The sequence below is a fragment of the Callithrix jacchus genome, chromosome 4 (genome assembly GCF_049354715.1).
Source record: "Callithrix jacchus isolate 240 chromosome 4, calJac240_pri, whole genome shotgun sequence".
Classification (NCBI taxonomy): Eukaryota; Metazoa; Chordata; class Mammalia; order Primates; family Cebidae; genus Callithrix; species Callithrix jacchus.
Window position 1 is genome coordinate 43,631,313 of NC_133505.1, and position 18,980 is coordinate 43,650,292.

At 45.5% G+C, this 18,980-nt stretch overlaps 2 protein-coding genes and 1 non-coding gene across 20 annotated transcripts in view; 2 read left to right on the forward strand and 1 right to left on the reverse strand.

Moving 5' to 3' along the window:
• Positions 1 to 18,980, forward strand: part of PPARD (peroxisome proliferator activated receptor delta) — a 135,254-nt gene that overhangs the window by 41,551 nt on the left and 74,723 nt on the right. For 3 of the 14 annotated variants that reach the window (XM_078369042.1, XM_054253911.2, XM_078369048.1), the window contains exons 2-4: positions 2,711 to 2,794; positions 8,936 to 9,049; positions 17,709 to 17,850. The gene's annotated coding sequence lies outside the window, so the exon portion shown is untranslated. Of the gene's footprint in view, positions 1 to 1,290; positions 1,389 to 2,710; positions 2,795 to 8,935; positions 9,050 to 10,941; positions 11,061 to 17,708; positions 17,851 to 18,980 lie in introns of all 14 variants that reach the window. The other 11 variants (XM_078369043.1, XM_035295418.3, XM_078369047.1 and 8 more) reach the window with 7 other exon arrangements.
• Positions 1 to 18,980, forward strand: part of LOC118151061 (keratin, type II cytoskeletal 8) — a 100,114-nt gene that overhangs the window by 41,551 nt on the left and 39,583 nt on the right. For 2 of the 5 annotated variants that reach the window (XM_078369037.1, XM_078369035.1), the window contains 2 exons: positions 2,711 to 2,794; positions 8,936 to 9,049. The gene's annotated coding sequence lies outside the window, so the exon portion shown is untranslated. Of the gene's footprint in view, positions 1 to 1,290; positions 1,389 to 2,710; positions 2,795 to 8,935; positions 9,050 to 18,980 lie in introns of all 5 variants that reach the window. The other 3 variants (XM_078369039.1, XM_078369040.1, XM_078369036.1) reach the window with 3 other exon arrangements.
• On the reverse strand, positions 6,226 to 6,355 carry LOC144582416 (small nucleolar RNA SNORA16B/SNORA16A family). The gene has a single exon (XR_013534999.1). It is a non-coding gene; the product is annotated as a small nucleolar RNA SNORA16B/SNORA16A family (small nucleolar RNA).

Here is an 18,980-nt window from a genome sequence, read left to right on the forward strand (position 1 = left end):
AACGGCTGCTGATTTTCTCTCCTATCTCTTTGACAATCTTTGACCAACTGAATGTGCCTCTGACGTTGGTCACTGAACATGTTCTCTCGGAGTCTCTTCTCCCTCTTTTTCTTTATTCTTTTCTGAATCTAGGGAATCCAAATTCTCCCTATTTTTTTCCCCTGGGAGCTTAATTTCCTCTGCATGCAAGAGGAAGGGCAACCCCAAAGTTCTGTTCCCTTTGCCCAGGCATAGTGTGAGGTATCAAATTGAGAACTACTTGGGAAGGATGTGGGACTGCAGTAGTTAGACCTTGTCAGGAACCTGACCAGGCATATCTGCTTCCGGTCATGTAGATCATCTTCTCTGAGGCTCGAGAGCCCACCACCTTCCTGGTGTGTCTGGACGTTTAAACTTACCAAGCAGAAAATTCTCTTCATATCCTTCAGTTTGAGCTCCTTTATTTGGTGTTGGTTCTCTAAAGAAATCTTTGAGAAATAATATATCCTTTGTTAAGTCTTCAAGAAATAACATATCCTTTGTTTCACTGGGCAACATACCCAATCTGATCTTGGAGGATTCTGAAAGTGTGACCCAGTCTCAAGTTTAGAAATGAAGGCTTGTCGTTTCACCTGGCTCCAGGTTTCTAGGACTTCCCTTTTGAGGATTGTGCTGTCTATCTTTGAGCCCAGATTGGACACAGGAGTTGACAACCTTCAGGAGCTGTGATGGAGAGCCAAAGGAACCAGCCTGACCAGACTTTAACGTTTTGTAATCCTCTTGTGCGCTGTTTTCTGTGAAAGCAATAGGATTGTGGATGGCCTGTCGTTGAGCCAGTCGCCTCTTCACTGATCCCTTTGCAGCACTTGCAGGGATTTGGGCAGACTGGACAGGAAGGTTTCCTTGTTCCTGTGAATAGCATCTCTCCGGGGTTTTAGTGGATCATTCTAAAGAGGTTGAGGTAAAGTGTTGGGGGCAGATTTTTAGTCTAGTCTCTGGCTCCCAAGAAGGACCCTTTCTTACTCTTCTGAGAAGTTTGTTACTCCTGTCTGCACTTACCCCTTAGTAGGGCTCTCTGCTGTGGTGGCAGGTGAGAGGTTTGAGATCAGGTCAAGGCCAGTCCTTGTGGAGCAGCTTGGGCACCAGCAGCCTAGCTGGAAAGCTTCTTGCAGTTTGTTCACTCTGTCGTTTTCTGAGAAGGTAGTCGTGATTGTCAGTTACCAAATTCCTTCCAGTCAGTGATTTTTGCAGAGCCTGGGTCTGGATTGTTTTTCTTTATTTTCTGACACAACGTTTTGTTCTGTTGCCCAGGCTGGAGTGCAGTGGCAGTATCATAGCACACTGTAACCTCGAACTCCTGGACTCAAGGGATCTTCTTACCTCAGCCTCCAGAGAAGCTGGGACTACAGGTGCATACCACCACACTCACTAAATTAAAAGAAGCTTTTTTTTGTAAAGACAGGCTCTCACAATATCTGGAACTCCTAGCTTCCAGCAGTCCTCCCCACCTTGGCGTCGCAGAGCACTGAGATGACACTGATTGCCAGTTTGGCTGCCTTTCTCCTTGCCTCTTTGCCACTGCCTGCTTGTATAACATGCCTCAACACATTCAGGAAGAATTGTTCCTACTTAGTCTTTCAACCCCACCTGTGGTCCCTTCAACCCCTTCCCTTAAGGCCTGGTAAGAGGATAGCCAGTGTAGGGCAGTGGCCTGGAAGCCATTAGGCCTCTGCTTTGGGCCTACAGCTGTCCTGACCAGCTGTGCAAGCTGTCTTCAGGGCCTGCGGATCCTGGCACATCCTGGGGTAGTGCAGCTTCTCTCTCTCAGGAGTTGGACCTGTCACGTCTAAGGGCTTCAGCTGTATTCTGTCTCTGAGGCCCACCTCTCTGGGTGCCCCCTACAGGCTGGGAAGCTGAACAGTGGTGCCTTCCTCCCGTGCCTCTGGAGGGCCTGGAAATTGCGGGACCCAGCTCCACTGCCCAGCTTGGAAACATCCTCTTCTTCCTCCCTACCCAGGTCTCTGCGGGCTTTGTCCGTTCTGCCAGGCCCTTGCCTAAATGATGTCAGAAGCCCTGTGCCTGATGCCATTGTCTATGCCATGTGGTCCCAGATTACCTAATGGCTGCTTCTTGGAGACAGTTTGACATCCCTGAGCATTTTTCTCTGCCTTTGGAGCCAGGGGGAGGAGCTGCTTGCAACAGCTGAATTCCAGGGTGTCAGAGGAGAGCTTGGAGCTTACCTTGAGCCCGGCAGGGAGAACATGGCACCTTGTATCCGGTTTCAGACATGTGGGTCTTCTTCCTTGACACATGGCTCCTAGCCTTCATAACTCAGCAGGCTGGTGACTAGGATGTGACTCCAGTTCAGTCTCCAGCGGCTTTGGTGAAGGAATCAACCATGACTCAGGACATCTTCATTTATGAGCTGCTACCCATGGGGGGTATTGGGCACCAGCTCCTTTCTTACCTTGCCTGCTCCTTCTGCCTAACCTGACAAAATCAGCAAAGCCAGTGTCTGCTTACTTGGGAGTGAGCAGACTCCTTCCAGGATTGGGGAAATATTTGCTGACTCAGGCTCAGAATCATCTCAGGGTGGTGTGTAAGGGACAGACAAGGAGCCAGATTACCTTGGGAGCACTCTGTGAGTTACAGTGTTTATAACTTATTAGAGTTGCTTTTAGGGCCCCTGGCACCTCTCAGCTAAAGCCGATTTTTTTTTTCTGTCTTGCAGTGTTGTACAGTGTTTTGGGCATGCACATGATGCTCACACAGTGGCTTCTGCTCACCAACAGATGAAGACAGATGCACCGATGAGGTAATCCCATTTTCTTTACTCAGGGGTCTCTGACCATCCACTAACACGTGGTACAGATTTAAGATCCTGACCTTGTAGATGAAATAATTTCACTAGGGCTAAGTCCCAGATTGCAGGTTCCTATCACAGCATCTGGTACCAGTTGCTTATGCATAGTCTAGGAGTTGATTAAGTAATTATCAAATGTCTATGGCTTACATAGTTTTTTCAGGAGCATGGAGATTCCCACCTTTGTGCCCATTAAAAGATAAACTCCACAGGGCAGGGACTTATTCTGCTGCCTTTGTGTCTAGGGTAGTGCCTGGCACAGAGGAGATACTGAATAAATATTTGTTGAATGAGTAAATGAACGGCCTTTTGTCTTTGCCTATATGTGTACCTAGGGTGCCAAGCCACTAAGATGGTGTCCATCATTCTCTCTTATTTAGGGAACAAATACATATACATACATGTGTGTGTGTGTGTGTAAGGATGGTTTAAATTAGATGTCTTTTTTTTTTTTTTTGAGATGGAGTTTTGCTCTTATCCAGGCTGGAGTGCAGTGGCACAATCTTGGCTCACTGCAACCTCTGCCTTCCAGTTCAAGTGATTCTCCTGCCTCAGCCTCCCGAGTAGCTGGATTACAGGCATGCGCCACCACACCCGGCTAATTTTTGTATTTTTAGTAGAGATGGGATTTCACCACGTTAGCCAGACTGGTCTCAAACTCCTGATATCAGGTAATCCATCGGCCTCTGCCTCCCAGAGTGCTGGGATTATACTGTGAGCCACTGCACACGGCGGGAACAAATATTTTTGAGTACCAATTATGTGCCAGGCACTTTGGGAAATGATAATAGTAAAAAACAGATCCAGTCTCTGTTCTGCCTTATGGGTCTGTGGTTTGCTGGTATATATGAGAGCTGGCCATAGTACACAGAATTGTTTCTTCCATCTCTGCAGGAGTAGGGAGTTCTCACCAAGAGTCTGAACAATGCTCTGAGTTTCCCATTGCTGTTTCCATGTTCTCAGGATGCCTGGCAGATTTATAAACTCTCGGAAGTGGAGCTCCAGGGAATACAATGTTCATTGTTCTATTTGGAAGGCAGAGTTGTTGTGGGTCCCTGCTGGGGGCCGGGGGAAATGTGGGCCTTCTGTCTGATTTGTTCAGTGGTTCCAGTAGCTGTCCGTGGGCTTCACTTCCCCTTTTCTGCCTTTAACACCCTGCATGTTTTCCTGTTGTCAAACAGGGTGGTGAGTCCCCGTGTCTCTCTGTCCGTGTGGGTCAGGTTGTTTGTGGATCTTTCAGGAAGATCCTGGGGTTGCAGGGGGGCCCTCCTGCTCTCAAACCCATACCAAGTGCTTTCCTCTGAAGGGAATGTGAGGGAGGAAGAAGGGAGAAGTTTCAGAGGCTTCTGAGGTTCCCCAAAAGGGAAGAGGTTGAATTACCCCCTGAGTAGGGAGAGCTACTGAGTTGAACTGATTTGCTTTGTCATTTGATTTAGCAGTAGCTAGGCCCAGTGGCAGCAATTGTATATGCGTTTCTGGGGGTCATTTGTCCAGTTCATCCCTGAGCCTTGATCTCCCAGGTGCAGGTAGGAGCATCTTGTCTCCCCTCCCCGCCCTTCCCTCCGCTTTTCTCTTCTTTTCTGTTCTCTTCTCTTTATTTTCTTTCTTTCTTTCTTGATGGGGTATTGCTATTATATTCTTGCCGTTTCTGGGCCACATTGGAAGAAGAATTATTGTCTCGGGCTACACATAAAATACGCTAACAATAGCTGATGAGCTAAAAATAAAAATCACAAAATAATCTCATGTTTTAAGAAAGTTTACATATTTGTGTTGGGCTGCATTCAAAGCTGTCCTGGGCTGCATGTGGTCCATGGGTTGTGGGTTGGATAAGCTTGGCCTAGGCAGTCCTCTCACCACAGCCTCCTAGGTAGCTGGGACTGCAGGTGAACACCACCATGCCTGGCTATTTGTTTGTTTTTTTTTATTTAATGGGTACATAGTAGTACCCATTATATATTTATGAGGTACATGAGATGGTTTTGTTCTTTGTTGTTTTTTGTTTGTTTTTTTTTTGACACAGATTCACTCTGTTACCCAGGCTGGAGTGCAGTGGCATGATCTCAGCTCACTGCAACCTCCGCCTCCTGGGTTCAAGTGATTGTCATGCCTTAGCCTCCGGAGTAGCTGGGATTACAGGTGCGTGCCACTACGCCTGGCTAATTTTTGTATTATTTAGAGATGGGGTTTCACCATGTTGTCCAGACTGGTCTCGAACTCCTGATCTTAGGTGATCCATCCACCTTGGCCTCCCAGAGTGCTGGGATTACAGGCGTGAGCCACTGTGCCCAGTCAAGATGTTTTGATATAGGCATGCAGTGTGAAATAAGCACATTCTAAAGAATGGTGTCTCCATCCCCTCAAGCATTTATCCATTGACTTGCAAACAATCCACTTATAGTCTTTAGGTTATTTAAAAATATATAGTTGTTACTGACTCTAGTCATCCTGTTGTGCTATCAAATAGTAGGTCTTATTCTTTCTATATATTTTTTGTACCCATTAACCATTTGTACCTCACCCTGAAATTCCTCACTACCCTTCCCAGCCTTTGGTAACCATCCTTCTACCGTCTATGTCCATGAGTTCTATTGTTTTGATTTTCATATCCCATAAATAAGTGAGAACATGCGATTTGTCTTTCTGTTCCTGCCTTATTTCATTTAGCATAATGACCTTCAGTTTCATCCATGTTGTTGCAGATGACTGGATCTCATCCTTTTTTATGGCTGAATAGTACTCCATTGTGTATATGTACTATATATTCATCTGTTGACTCAGGTCACTTCCAAATCTTAGCTATTGTAAACAGTGCTGCAACAAACATAGGAGTGCAGATATCTCTACAGTACACCGATTCCCTTTCTTCTGAGTATGTTCTCAGCAATGGGATTGCTGGATCATATGGTAGCTCAATTTTTAGTTATTTTGTGGAACCTCCAAACTGTTCTCCATAGTGGTTGTACTAATTTATATTCCCATCAACAGTGTGCAAAGGGTTCCCTTTTCTCCACATTGTTACTAGAATTTATTGCCTGTGTTTTGCATATAAGCCATTTAAAATGTATTTCTTTAGAGATAGCATCTTGCTCTGTCACCCAGGTTGGAGTGCAGTGGCGCGATCTTGGCTCACTGCAACCTCTGCCTCCTGGGTTCAAGTGATTCTTGTGCCCCAGCCTCCCGAGTAGCTGGGATTATAGGCATGTGCCCCCACACCCAGCTAATTTTTGTATTTTTAGTAGAGCTGGGGTTTCACCATGTTAGCCAGGCTGGCCTCAAACTCATGATCTGCCTGCCTTGGCCTTCCAAAGTGCTGGGATTACAGGTATGAGCCACTGCACCGTGCCTGGCTTATTTATTTATTTATTTATTTTATAATGGAACTCTGTTTTTTCTAATGTTGCAGATGAGTTACAACAAACAGAATGACAAACATCAAGGAAAACTGTCACTCGGCTCCTTTTTCACCATAGCAGCTATGTGGAAGCTGCTGCAGCTTCAATAAGGGCCACTGATATAAGCTATTTTAACTGGGGTGAGATGATATCTCATTGTAGTGTTTTTTTGAGCTGGAGTCTTGCTTTGTTGTGCAGGCTGGAGTGCAGTGGCATGATCTCGGCTCACTGGAACCTCTGCCTACCAGATTCAAGCAATTCTCCTGCCTCAGCCTCCCAAGTAGCTGGGACTACAGGTGCCTGCCACCATGCCTGGCTAATTTTTGCATTTTTAGTAGAGACAGGGTTTTCCCATGTTGGCCAGGCTGGTCTCGAACTCCTGACCTCATGATCCACCTACCTCGGCCTCCCAAAGTGCTGAGATTACAGGCATGAGCTGCAGCACCTGCCCTGTATGTCTTCTTTTGAGAAATGTCTTATTACAATCTTTTGCCCATCCTTTGATCAGATTATTAGATTTTTTTTTCCTATAGAGTTGTTTGAACTCCTTGTATATTCTTGTTATTAATATCTTGTCATATGGGTAGTTTGCAAATATTTTCTCCCATCCTGTGGGTTGTCTCTTCACTATACGTTGATTGTTTCCTTTGCTGTGCAGAAGCTGTTTAACATGATGTGATCGCATTTGGCCATTTTTGCTTTGGTTGCCTGTGTTTGTGGGGTATTGCTCAAGAAATTTTTGCCCAGACGAGTGTCCTGGAGATTTTCTCCTATGTTTTCTTATAGTAGTTTCACAGTTTAAAGCCTTAGATTTAAGTCTTTAGTTTATTTTGATTTGGTTTTTGTATATGGCAAGAGATAAGGGTCTAGTTTCATTCTTCTTCCTATGAATATCCAGTTTTCCGAGCACCATTTATTGAAGAGACCGTCTTTTCCTCAGTGTATATTCTTGGCACCTTTGTCAAAAGTGAGTTCACTGTAGGCATGTGGATTTGTTTCTGGGTTCTCTATTCCATCGGTCTATGCGTCTGTTTTTTGTTTTTCTGTTTTGAGATAGAGTTTCACTCTTGTTGCCCAGGCTGGAGTGAAATGGTGCAATCTCGACTCACCGAAACCTCCACCTCCTGGGTTCAAGCAGTTCTCCTGCCTCAGCCTCCCAAGTAGCTGGGATTATAGGCACTTGCCACCATGCCCAGCTAATTTTTTTGTATTTTTAGTAGAGATAGGGTTTCACCATGTTGGTTAGGCTGGTCTCAAACTCCTGAGCTCAGGTGATCCACCCACCTCAACCTCCCAAAGTGCTGGGATTACAGGCATGAGCCACCACACCCAGCCTATGTGTCTTGTTTTCATGCCTGTATGATTCTCTTTTGGTTACTGTAGCTTTGTAGTATAATTTGAAGTCAAGTAATGTGATTCCTCCAGTTTTGTTCTTTTTGCTTAGGATAGCTTTAGCTATTGGCCTTTTGTGGTTCCATATAAATTTTAGGATTTTTTTTTCTATTTCTACGAAGAATTTCATTGGTATTTTGATAGGGACTTCATCCAATTTTTAGATTGCTTTGGGTAGTATGTACATTTTAAAAATATTGATTCTTCTAGTGCATGAACATGGAATATCTTTCCATTTTTTGATGTCCTCTTTAATTTTTTTCATCAGTGTTTTATAGTTTTCATTACAGAGATCTTTCACTTCTGTGGTTAATTTCTTTCTTTTTTTTTTTGTTCTTTGCTGCATCTATACCACGTTAAGTTAATTTCTAGGTAATCAATTTTGTGTGGCTATTGTAAATGGGATTAATTTAAAAATTTTCACATTGTTCACTGTTGGCATGTAAAAATGCTACTGATTTTATTATTGTTGTTGAGACAGAGATGTTAGATGGTATCTGGTTCTATCTCCCAGGCTGGAGTACAGTGGCGCAATCATAGCTTGGCAACCTCTGCCTCCTCGGTTCAGGCGATTCTCATGCCTCAGCCTCCCCAGGAGCTGGCACTACAGGTGTGCACCACCATGCCTGGCTAGTTTCTTTTTAGTTTTTAGTAGAGGAGTTTTGCCATGTTGGCCAGGCTGTTCTTGAACTCCTGGCCTCAAGCAGTCTGCCTGCTTCGGCCTCCCAAAGTGCTGGGGTTATAGGCATGAGGCACTACGCCCAGCCTTGCTACTAATGTTTGTATGTTGATTTTGTATCCTGCAACTTTACTGATTCTGTTTATTAGTTCTAATAGTTTTCTTGTGGAGTCTTTAGTTTATTCTTTTTTTAAGACGGAGTATCACAGTGTCACCCAGGCTGGAGTACGGTGGCGCGATCTCTGTTCACTGCAGCCTCTGCCTCTCAGGGTCAAGCATTTGTCCTGCCTCAGCCTCCTGAGTAGCTGGGATTACAGACGCCAGCCACCATGCCTGACTAATTTTTTGTATTTTTAGTAGAGACGGAGTTTCACTGTATTGGCCAGGCTGGTCTTGAACTCCTGACCTCCTGATCCACCCACCTCAGCCTCCCAAAGTGCTGGGATTACAGGTGTGAGCCACCACACCCAGCCAGCTTTTTCCAAATATAATGTATTATCTGCAAACAAGGATAATTTGACTTCTTCCTTTCCAATTTGGGTGCCCTTAATGTCTTTCTCTTATCTGATTCCTCTAGCTAGGACTTCCTGCCTGGCTCATTAAAATAATTTTTTATTTCTTTTTTAGAGATAAGACCTTGCTCTGTTGCCCAGGCTGGTCTCCAACTCCAGCCTCAAGCCATCTTCCTGCCTCAGCCTCCTGAGTAGCTGGAGAAGTTTTCTTTCTTAGTTTCTGGCAAAGGTGAGCTTGTAACTTTATCATATTTTTTAGTGTTAATCTCAAAAAACTATGGTTGTTGACATTTTAGTCTTTCTCACCTGAGGCACTTAACTTTATTTTATTTTGTTTTTTTTGAGACAGAGTCTCACTCTGTCGCCCAGGCTGGAGTGCAGTGGCATGATCTCAGCTCACTGCAACCTCCACCTCCCGGGTTCAAGTGATTCTCCTTCCTCAGCCTCCTGTGTAGCTGGGATTATAAGCATCTGCCTTGGCTAATTTTTTGTATTTTTAGTAGAGACAGGGTTTCCCCATGTTAGCTAGGATGGTTTCGATCTCCTGATCTTGTGATCTGCCTGTCTCAGCCTCCCAAGGTGCTGGGATTACAGGCATGAGCCACCGAGTCCAGCCCTCCTGAGGCGCTTCTATGGACCACATCTTGTTATAGGTGTTTCAGACATTCAGGCGTGATCCTTGGCTGCCCCCACCCCCAGGGGTGGGGAACCTAACTGAAAAAGGAATATGCACAAAAAATATTTTTTAAATGTTAGAGAACTGGCGAATACTAAGCACATGGTGCTGTATAAGGACACACATTTAGAGGAGTAAGTCATCACTGAAGGCTGGCTTTGTCCCTGAAAAAACTGGGTCTGAGGTTGGGCTTGGAAAGAAAGGTGGCTTAATTTGAAGTCAACTTTAGAATATTGTAAAACAGCATTCTCAAACTTTTTGGCCTCAAGATCCCTTTAGATTCTTAAAAGTTATTGGAGACCCCAAGGGCCTATGTTTACCATGTTAGAAATTAAAACAGGCTGGGCGTGGTGGCTCACACCTATAATCCCAGCACTTTGGGAGACCGAGGCTGGTGGATCACTTGAGTTCAGGAGTTCGAGATCAGCCTGGGCAACATGGTGAGATCCGCCTGTACAAAAAATGCACAAATTTGCTTGATGTGGTGGCACACACCTGTAATCCCAGCTACTCAGGAACCTGAAGTGGGAGGATTGCTGGAACCTAGGAGGCAGAGGCTGCATTGAGCCAAGATCGCACCACTGCACTTAGCCTGGGCAACAGAGTGAGACCCTGTCTCAAAAAGGAAAAAAAGGAAGAAATTAAAAAAGAGGAATTTTTTAAAGTTACTAATTTTTTCTTTTCTGTTGAAATCAGTGTCATAAGTAAAAAGGTTACTGATTTTTAAGAATTATTTAATATAATAAATGCACTACATGCCATCATAAATGACTTTTTAATGAAAAAGAACTGTTTTTCAAAACAAAACAATTATTGAGGGGAGTGATGTTGTTTTACATTTTTGCCAGTCTTTTTTTTTTTTTGTGCCTGGTTTAATAAAAGACAGCTGAATTCTTACATCTGCTTCTAGATTCAATCTCTTGTGGTATGTTGTTTTGTTTGAAAGATATGACAAAAAATCTGGCCTCACATAGATATGTGGTTGAGGAAGGGAGGAGTATTTTAATAGCCTTTGCAGATCATGTGGGTATTCTTCTGTTCTTCTTTGATTACTATACTATACTATGCTATACTCAACAAAGGTTAGTTGCAATATGGAGTTTGAAACTTTACTAACAGACTTTTCATACTTTCTGCCATTAAAATCCATTGGTCTGTCTTGCACTTTGAATGGATCTTTTACTTTGAATTGGTTATTGGGAAATATTGTTTCATTGAGTTATGTAGATCTTCCGAATGTTGACACATTTTATTTTACATTATCAAAAAACCATATTCATTAGTATCACCACTGATCTCATTTTAAAAAGTCTTTAAGTATTGAGAAGCTGTTAGGCTCGCAGTGGCCAATGCATGTTTTCTAAATTTGAGTTTTCTCTTGAAAGCTTGATTTTTACCATTGGTAACATACTGTTGCTTCTTTTGTTCTATTTTATTTGAGATAGGGTCTCCCTTAGTCACCCAGGCTGGAGTACAGTGGTGCAATCATAGCTCACTTGCATCCTTCAACTTCTGGGCTCAAGCAGTCCTCCTTCCTCAGCCTCCAGAGTAGCTGAGACCACAGGTATGTGCCAGCATGCCCAGCTTTTTAAAAAATTTTTTGTAAAGTTGGGGTCTTGTGATCTTGCTACATTGACCAGGCTGATCTTGAATTCCTGGCCTCAAGTGATCCATCTGCCTCAGCTTCCCAAAGGCTGAAATTACAGGCATGAGCTGCCACACCCAGCCTTTCTTCCACGCCCCCTAGACTGGGTCTCACTCTGCTGCCCAGACTGGAATGCAGTGGTGAATTCTTGGCTCACTGTAGCCTTGACTTCTGGGCTCAAGTGATCCTCCCACCTCAGCCTTCCAAGTAGGTAGGACTACATGCATGCACCATCATGCCCACCTCATTTTTTAACTTTTTGTAGAGATCAGATCTCCCTGTGTTGCCCAGGCTGGTCTCAAACTCCTGAGCTCGAGCCATTCTCCTGCCTTGTCCTCCCAAAGTGCTGGGATTAAAGGCATGAGCCACTGTGCCTGGCCAGTTCTTTTTTTTTTTTTTCAAGACAGAGTCTCACTCTGTTGCCCAGGCTGGAGTGCAGTGGTGTGATCTCAGCTCACTGCAACCTCCACCTCCCAGGTTCAAGCAAATCTCCTGCCTCGGCCTCCTGAATAGCTAGGATTATAGGTGTGTACCACCACACCTAGATAATTTTGTATTTTTTAAATTAGAGATGAGGTTTCATCACGTTGGCTAGGCTGATCTTGAACTCCTGACCTCAAGTGATCTGCTCACTTTGGCTTCCCAAAGTGCTGGGATTACAGATGTGAGCCACTGTGCCTGCCAACTAGTTTTTTTTGAATTAACAATCTCACTTCATCCATTTTCAAGAACAGGTCTGTCAGATAGTAAAGTCTAAATAATTATCATTTGCCTGTTAATCTTTCTAGTAAAAATGGTGTTTCATGAAACAAGTGTCTAGTTTAGCTTGCAACTCATTCACACAGTGCTTTTGCTATTTATTTATTTTATTTAAAAACATTTTTATTTTTTTTAGACAGTGACTCACACTGTAACCTGGGCTAGAATGCAGTGGTGCAATCTCACCTCACTACAACCTCTGCCTCCCAGGTTCAAGCAATTCTCCTGCCTCAGCCTCCCAAGTAGCTGAGATTACAGGTGCCCACCATCACTCCTGACATTCTTTGTATTTTTAGTAGAGACAGGGTTTCACTATGTTGGCCAGGCTGGTCTCGAACGCCTGACCTCATGATCCACCTGCCTCGGCCTCCCGAAGCTGGGATTATAGGTGTGAGCCACCACGCCCAGCTATTTACTTTTTTTTTTTTTAAGAGACAGGGTCTCATTCTGTCACCCAGGCTGGAGTGCAGTGGGGCAATCTCGGTGCACTGCAGGCTCAAACTCTTGGGCTCAAGGGATCCTCCTACTTCTCCCAAGTAGCAGGGACTACAGATGCACACCACCAGGCCGGCTAATTTTTAAAATTTTTGTAGAGATGGGCCTTACGATGTTGAGGCTGGTCTCAAATTCCTGACCTCAAGTGATCTTGAGGAGAATCACTCATGCCCAGGAGGTTGAGGCCGCAGTGAGCCATGTTTGCACCACTGTACTCCAGCCTGGGTGACAGAGTAAGACCCTGTCTCTAAAAGAAAAAGAAAAAAAGAAAAAAAAGTCCTGTCTTTCTTTTTTTTTCTTATATAATTTTATTTTAATCGGGCAGCCCTCAGAATCATAGCAGATTCAGAGACTCCCCCAAAAAGTTCTGTCTTTCACGCCTAACTTCTGCTCAGCCTCATCGTCACCTCAGCTACTCCCCTGAGAACATTACTAAGTTCTCCACAGCTAATGGCAACTGAGCTTGGAAAGAGTTCTCTTCTAGGAGGATGCTGAAGGGAGGTGCTCCAAGTAGTGTGGGAAAACCGCTTCATGCTTAAGTTCACTTCCATATCATGATACTAAAAGATACCTAACAGCTGATTTTTTTTTTTTTTGAGATGGAGTCTTACTCTGTCTCCCAGGCTGGAGTGCAGTGGCGCGATCTTGGCTCACTACAGCTTCCGCCTCCCGAGTTGAAGCGATTCTCCTGCTTCAGCCTCCTGAGTGGCTGGGTTAACAAGGCATGTGCCACTATGCCCAGCTAGTTTTTGTATTTTTAGTCCCGGACTTCTGACCTTGTGATCCGCCTGCCTTGGCCTCCCAAAGTGCTGGGGTTATAGGCGTGAGCCACCTCGCAGAGTTCCTTGCCACCACTCCAGTGGAAGTACAAGCCAACTTTGCTCTCCAACCGGCAGCACTAGCCAAGCAGGCCACCCTGTACTGTCTCCTCACAAACACATTGTTCTAGAGTTTGTCAGAACCCAGAGCTCTACTCATTACCTCCTTTTCCAGACAATTAAGGAAGGCATGCTCTTTGTTTCCCTTAATTGCCTAAAACATCTTCATGTTTGTAGAGGTTGACTTTCTTTGCCTCCTAGTTCCTGTTTCTCTAGTATAGGACTTCTCAGGCCTAGCACTGTAAACATACTGGACTGGATAATCATCTCTTGTGTGGGCTGTTTGTGCATTTTAGGATGTTGAGCAGCATCCCTAGCTTCTACACACCAAGTGCCAGTGGCACTCTCCCCTCCCCTACCGTAAAACTCAAGAATGTCTGCAAACATTGCCAAATGTCCTCTAGGGGGCAAAATCTCCCCTGACTGTCACTGCTGTATCATTTCTTCACTAAATCCTGCTGTTCAGCTGGGTCCACTGGTGAACCTCACATCAATAAACCTGGTAAGAGAAGTGTATTATTCTTACATTAGAAGTTTACCCCCCTCAGTTACATCACTGGCCCTTGAGGGCTTTGGGGAGAAGTGATGGGAAATGGTTCAGAATTAGCAGCATATTCCAAAGAAGTAAGAAAGCATCTGATGTTCACACAACAGAGGAGAGTGTCCACGGTGTACAGTTATCTTCTGGAGCGGTTTCTCTTCATGTTTCTCAGGGTGTGCTTCTCCAAGTCACTTTTGGTCTGGATAGAAGCCACCTTCCTATAGCATCGAAAGGTGCCATGTAGACCAGGTCACAGCGTGCAGATTGCCATTGACCTGCCCATTCCTAGTGTTTGATGTGGTGCTCATGGCACTCTGACCACATCAGCTTTCCTCTCCAAGCCCAGATGGATTCAGAATCCTCCACCCCAAGCAGCACTCATGAGAGGCAGAACTTATCTGCCATCCTGGGGCTTGTTCTGGGGCTTGTTCATATGGTTCAGACCATTTCTTTGCAGCCCGCTCTCCTGTGTGAAAGCCTTTAGGAAAGTTCGGAGGTCCTGATGGATTCCCCTCAACCCTCAGCACACACATCCTGGAATATACACCTCAGCCGTCCGTTGGGGGCTTTAGGCTGGAGAAGAGAAAACTGCTTTTCCCTTTCAAGGTGGTCCTCCAAGGACCAGAATGCTCAGTTCCATAAAATGAACTCTCCTTTGCCTACTTTTTTTTAAATTTTGAGACGTAGTCTCATTCTGTCCCCCAGGCTGGAGTGTAGTGGTGCAATCTCGGCTCACTGCAACCTCCACCTCCCAGATTCAAGCGATTCTCCTGCCTCAGCCTTCTGAGTAGCTGGGATTACAGGTGCGTGCCACTTCACCTGGCTGATTTTTGTGTTTTTAATAGAGATGAGGTTTCACTATGTTGGCCAGGCTGGTCTCTAACTCCTGACCTCCGGTGATCCACTCGCCTTGGCCTCCCACAGTGCTAGGATTACAGGTGTGAGCCACTGTACCTGGCCTGCTGCCTACTTAAATACAAATAGTTACAGTGAAAGAAAGACCCTGGCCTGGGATGCTGCCAAGGCTCCCAATCTGACACTTATTTTATGTGGACCAGGGATCTGAACTGTGTTTCTTCCAGACTTTTGGAGCTTGCTTCCTTGGTGGTAAGCTAAATAGTGGCCCCCAAAATAAACCCCTTTATAACTTCTGCAACATGTGAATATCAGGTGACAAAATGGACTTTGCACATGTGATTAAGTTAAGGATCTTGAGACGAGGGGATTATCCTGAATTATCTGCGTGGACCCCTAAATGCAATCTCAAATGTCTTTATAAGGGGGAACCAGAGAGAGAGATTGGACACAGGAGAAGGAGGCAATGTAACTACCTCAGCAAGATACTACACTGCTGGCTTTGGAGGTTGAAGAGAAGGCCAAAAACGCAACGAATATAGCTTTGGAAGCTGGAAAAGGCAAGGAAACTGTTTTCCCCTAGAACCTCTGGAGGAAATGTGGCCTTACCAACACATTCATTTTAGCCCAGTGAAACTAATTTTGGATTTCTGACCTCCAGAACTGTAAGAGAATAAATGTTTTGTTCTAAGTCACTAAGTTTGTGGTAATTTGTTACAGTATAATAGGAAACTAATACAGTGCTCATCTGCCTCCAGGTACAGGTGGTGGCTTGGCTGATCCCCGTGTTCTTATTTTAAGGCATCCCTCTCATGGCACAAGGAGAGCATAGGCCCAGCCTTTTTCTGAACCAAATATTTGAAACAATCTGCACTTTGGGGGAATCTGTTGAGGAGTTCTTGGGCGCAAGAGAGGAAGCCTCAGATGGTATCTGATCCTTGCTTTGGAACTCTCCCAGCACCTTCAGTGATGTCAGTAACAGTTGTTTCAGACCAGTGAGGATCTAGGATTATTAAAATGTGATTCTAATTCCATCTTCCCCTTTCCTACTCCATTTATTCAACAGATGTTTTTTGGGTACCTCTTATGTGCTTGGCACTAAGGATGAAGGGATAAATAAAGCAGATAAAAAATCTTCTGCTCTTGCTGGGTGCAGTGGCTCATGCCTGTAATCCTAGCACTTTGGGAGGCCGAGGCGGGTGGATCACAAGGTCAAGAGATCGAGACCATCCTGGTCAACAAGGTGAAACTCCGTCCCTACTGAAAATACAAAAATTAGTGGGCATGATGGTGCGCACCTGTAGTCCCAGCTACTCGGGAGGCTGAGGCAGGAGAATTGCTTGAACCCAGGAGGCGGAGGTTGCGGTGAGCCGAGATCGCGCCATTGAACTCCAGTCTGGGTAACAACAGTGAAACTCCATCTCAAAAAAAAAAAAAAAATTCTTCTGCTCTTATGGTAACTGAGGTGGGGGAAAGGGAAGGAGCCAGAGTTGACTAACAGCACGTGAGATGGCTTTAGATGCACTGTAGAAAACTAAGCAGAAAGGGGGTAGTGGCAGTTTCACATGGACGGCCAGGGAAGGCCTGACCACGAAGGTGACATTTTAGCGGAAGGAGGGAGGGTGAGCCATTGTGGGAAGAATCCCACAGGCAGAGGGAAAGCAAGTTCCAAGGCCCTGCGGTAGAACACAGCTGAGGTGTTCAAGGCATAGAGAGGGGCCAGTGTGGCTGGACAGAGGGAGAGAGGAGACTAGTAGATGAAGTCAGAGATGCGATTGGTGGCGCCGAAGCACCATCACATCTTTTACTGTGCTTGGCCCTTTGCCCCTTCCCTCTCCTCTCCTCCCCCTCACACCACCTCACGGGTTTTAGGCCCGTGTTCCTTGGTTCCTTTCCATGGGATATTTATCACGTCATACTTAGGGACTATCAGCAGGCAAACACAGTCATTTAAAAGTGTTAGAAGAGGGGAAAAGCAATCTCCTCTTTCTGATTGAAGGAAGCAGTTCCACATCAGTGTTGGCATGGCACTGTGTACCTAGTAGTGCAGGCTGGCCACTCACCACACAGTTCTTGGTGGTTTCTGGCATGCTCCCCTCCATGGCCTTCCTCAGCCCACGAGGAAGTCCAGGCTTCTGGGCCCCCTGTTTCTTTCCATTCCACCCTTCTTGATCTCCCTAGTGCGGCTCCCACAGCTGACTTCTGTCCCCATCTGTGTCTAATACCCTTTCCATGGCAGAGCCGGTAGATAACCCAGTAACATGCTGAGTAGACTATGGCTCCCACACATTGAATGCAATGTGCCAGTCACTCCGTATATCACTTTGTTTTATGCACACAGTAACCCTAAGAGGTAGGAATCATTGTACCCCTTTTAGAGATGAGGATACTGAGGCTCAGACTGGTTAGGAAAATTGCCTAAGTTGCACAGCTAATGAATGGGAGAGCTGGGATTTGAACCCAAGTGATTAAAGCCCATGTCTTTGATCACTACATAGCAGGGCTTTCTAGAAAGGATGGCTGGCTGGATCTAATTGTTCCAGTTTGGAAAGTACCTGCTTGACTGGCCAGACTGATGTTGGCTTCAGAGAATAGCAGTCTCTTGCTGGTCCCTGAGTGGAAGCAAAATTTTGGCAGGCCTTGGGGCCTCCTGCAGAGTCTCATTCTAGGTCAGTGGACAGAGCAGGCCCTGAGAATGGTGGTGCATACTGGCTCCCTGGATCTGCTCCAAGATAGTGAGCAGCCCCTAGAACCACAAGACACTGACCAGCCAAGCTGTGGGCCTGGCATGTAGGGTGGGAGGAACTCTTAGGAGAAAAAAACAATCTCTGCTGTAAGTGATTGATTAATCAGCGGCTTCAGTCTGGCAAAGTAAAAAGGGAAAGAGATTTTGGCCCAGACGTGCACATAGGGAGAGAAATAAGGGAGGGAAATTGCCTTTATTCAGGTTCTTCCTTAGGCCAGTTGTTACCCACAGATAAACTCCCCTTCTTCCACATCAGCCTGCAAGAGGTGGGTATTGATGTTCCCATTTTACAGACACAGCGTACCATCAGAGAGGTTAAACAACTCGCCCAAGTTACACAGCCAACAAGTGGTGGAATTGGAATTTGAGCCCTGTTCTTCTCAGTTCAGTAGCTCTGCTGTTCTTGCTGATGTCACCTCAGCCCGGGCTCTCCAGGTATGTGCAAGTAGTTATGCAAGTGTGCATCCACAGGCTTGTGAGCAGAGGCTGAAAAAAAATCAGGGCTCTTGGTACTTGCCTTCTCAACATGGGCACTGCCCAAGCTAGCAGGACTCACTATGCCCGAACCAGCAGTGGCATCATCTTTTTCTCTTTCTTGCACCTTGCCATCCCTGATTTATTCTTAGAGAGCCTTTTCTATTTCTGTTCCCATTTCTTGGCTTGGATGCAGAGACTGGGGTGCAGGGATGGCATTGGGAATCAGAAGAGGCAGGCATAGAAGGCATCTCACTGGTGGCTTTGGCTGGTCTCTGAGAACTGTGCCCATCTGCCTGCCCTGCTGGCTCCTCCTCAGGCCAGCTGTAGGCCCCAGGGATCTTAGAGCTCAGGTAGCTAGAGGCTGTGAGGGCAGCCGAGACAGAAACAGCCACACTTCTCATTTCTTTGGCTTCTCAGAGGGGAATGAGCTTCCTCCTGGAACAGAGCAGGGAGTAGCATGTGGCACTCTTTATGACTCTAGCTCACTGCCTGTTTTCTCAGGCTTACAAACTTCTAGGGAATATGGGGTAGTGCTTAAGAGCCAGACTCTGTGGGGCATGGGGGTGATAACTGTAGACCATCCACCCCAGGGATTAAATGAGCTCATACATGTAAAGGCACAGAGGAGGTACTCACTGAATGTTGATTGTTTTATTAATGTCATTAGACTCTCGGCACCGAGCACCATAGGTGGATGCTAGTCGTTATTGGTTGGACCAAACAGAACTTCAAGGCAGCTGAGCATGGTGCCTCATACCTGTAACACTGGCACTTTGGGAGGCCAAGGTAGGAAGGTCATTTGAGGCCAGGCATTTGAGATCAGCCTGGGCAACATAGTGAGACCCTGTGTCTATTTATTTAAAAAATTAAAATAATATTTAAAAAAGAAAAAGAACTTCAGTGTTATTTGTCTTTCTCTTTACATCTGAACATTGGCTTGAGTAGGTATTAACCTGAGTCCAGTGATTATCTGTGGAGCCCCACAGGGTACTTCTGAGTGTCAGCAGCCTAGAGTATGCTCCTGCCAACCCCTGCCTGGGCCCTGGAAAAGGCAGGGAGATGCAGCGAGCACTCTTCTGGCCTGAGGA